A 2,217-nucleotide genomic window follows, 5' to 3' on the forward strand; every position below is an offset into this window, starting at 1 on the left:
TTGTCCAGGGCCGGGAGGGGAGGGGAGGCCAACTGTGGAGGCCGGGCCCAGACGCAGCTCCTGGGGAGAGGTTGGCTTCTGCAGGAAAACACACACTGCTCAGGGCCAGGAAGGGAGGGGAGGCCAACTGTGGAGGCCGCCAAGCAGGTTAGAGACTGAAGCTGGAAACTGGGTAGCCACCCAAACTGCAGATATGAAAACTGAGGCAAGAAACTTCACACTTAGAGGCAGGGACTCCGACCACTTTCCGCACAGGTGGAGAATGCAGACCACAGTCCCATCTGTCTGAATTAAGGAGTGAGGGACCAGAACCAGGAGGTCCTGATGAGGTCAGGCTTAGCAAACGCTCTTGCTTCTATAAACCAGAGTGCAGAAGCTGACTGTGTGATGTGTGCCGTAAAACCCATCTATCAGCGGCTCCTCACTGTGCTCTGTCAAGTACAACGTGCTTACAGTGAAGGGCCATTTCCACGTGAGGGGGGAACAGACATCTGTGGCATCCTGTGCCAAGTGTGCTGAAAGGCTTAGCATGTTGGACAGTGCCCAAGAGCAAAATTTCCCTTCTTGGCCCCAAGCTACAGTAGTTCAAGAAATGAGATCGTCAGATGTGATGAACTTGGGATCTCATTGCTGCTGAGTTACTAAAATTTAAAGATCTGGGTGGCAATTTTCATAGCTTTCAACAAAGATCATGAATGTACAAGTGCTTGATGTCCATATGATGACAGTCTTAGGTTAAACAACATAATTCTCTCCTCTGATACAGAAGTCGATTTCCAAAGCGTAACTAGTGAGAACCAGAGTGAAATGTAACAGACAAAACTTGTTTCGTAAATTTCCTAAGTTATACATTTGATGAGGTTATTTGCTGGCTCCAAACCTTTCAAATGCTTCCCCTAAATAACACAAAATAAAATCCAAACCACGTGGCATAACACATAAGGCCCTTCAGCCTCTGAGTCTGGGACCCTGGAATACCTCCAAGCAAAACCTCCTTTTCAGTCATGCCAGCTGCTTCCAGTTGCTAATCTCCCTCTTTTTATTTTATTTTATTTTTTAAAATTCTTTATTAAATCATAACTGTGTACATTAATGCATTTATGGGGTACGATGTGCTGAGTCGATATACAACGTGGAACGCTTACATCTAACCTAACAAGTCAGCAAGGAGTCGGTGATGTTAATCTCTTTCTTCTCACTGTTCCTTTTCCCTGAAATAACCATCCCAGCTCTCTGCCACATACAGAGACTCACCGAACTGAACTGGCGTCAAATTTGCAAAATAGGTTGTTTTTTTTAAATTTAGATTTTAAAAGTTAACTATGATAGAAATACCAAAAGATCTGAATTATGGTTTGTCCGTATTTTGAACAAATCAGCTCATATGCTCCCTCATAAGAGCAGTGCAAGCATGTTGTAGTATAAAGGTGGATAAGTTCAGAGTTGAGGTAGCTTCGAAAGGTCACGCAGCCAAACCATGATTTAAAGCTGTGACTCTCACACACCCTTCTATCTCAACTCATGACACTGATTATGGGTAGAGAATATTATAGCAAGATAAGCTGTGATTGCCTTCATGTCTAAACTGAGCTGCGATTTGTGCATGCAACTCTAAAATAGAATTCTAGATGAAATAAGTTGTTCTTCTGACTTATTCGTAGGAGACAATGGTTTTTTTTAAATTTTATTCTCTTATCAGGTCTGATAAAGCAGAGTTTTTGAAACATGATTTTTTTAAGGTATTCAACTCAAGGTGGAGAGAATGGCTCTTTGGAGGACACGGGGACAATGGAACGAATTCTAAAAGTTGAGGAGAGGACTGAGTGGAGAGGAAGAACAAGGGGCTGTGCGGGGTGGGCTCCCAGCTGTTATGCCACTGGGCAGCAAAGGGTGTTTGGTGCCCACATCTTCACTCTTCCATTTCACAGTTCATTTTTTAACTCTATTCTAATTAATATGAGGGTACAATTTTTAGGCTACATTGACCTCCCTTCCAGGGTAAAGTTCCATTTATAGAAGAGCCCCTCACTCAGGGGGTGTGTTATATACCCTCACAATGTGCACATGAGGTGAGATCCCGCCTCCTGCCTGCCCTCCTCCTTCCCTCCTCCTGCCCTCCTCCTGTCCTCCTCCTGCCCTCCTCCTGCCTGCCCTCCTCCTTCCCTCCTCCTATCCTCCTCCTGCCCTCCTCCTGCCTGCCCTCCTCCTGCCCTCCTC

At 45.2% G+C, this 2,217-nt stretch overlaps 1 protein-coding gene across 3 annotated transcripts in view; it reads right to left on the bottom strand.

Moving 5' to 3' along the window:
• PAM (peptidylglycine alpha-amidating monooxygenase) overlaps positions 1-2,217 on the bottom strand; it is a 149,315-nt gene that overhangs the window by 93,644 nt on the left and 53,454 nt on the right. The gene's annotated exons all lie outside the window — the stretch shown is intronic.

This window comes from Otolemur garnettii, unplaced genomic scaffold (genome assembly GCF_000181295.1).
Source record: "Otolemur garnettii isolate 467f Iridium unplaced genomic scaffold, OtoGar3 scaffold00030, whole genome shotgun sequence".
NCBI classification, from domain to species: Eukaryota; Metazoa; Chordata; class Mammalia; order Primates; family Galagidae; genus Otolemur; species Otolemur garnettii.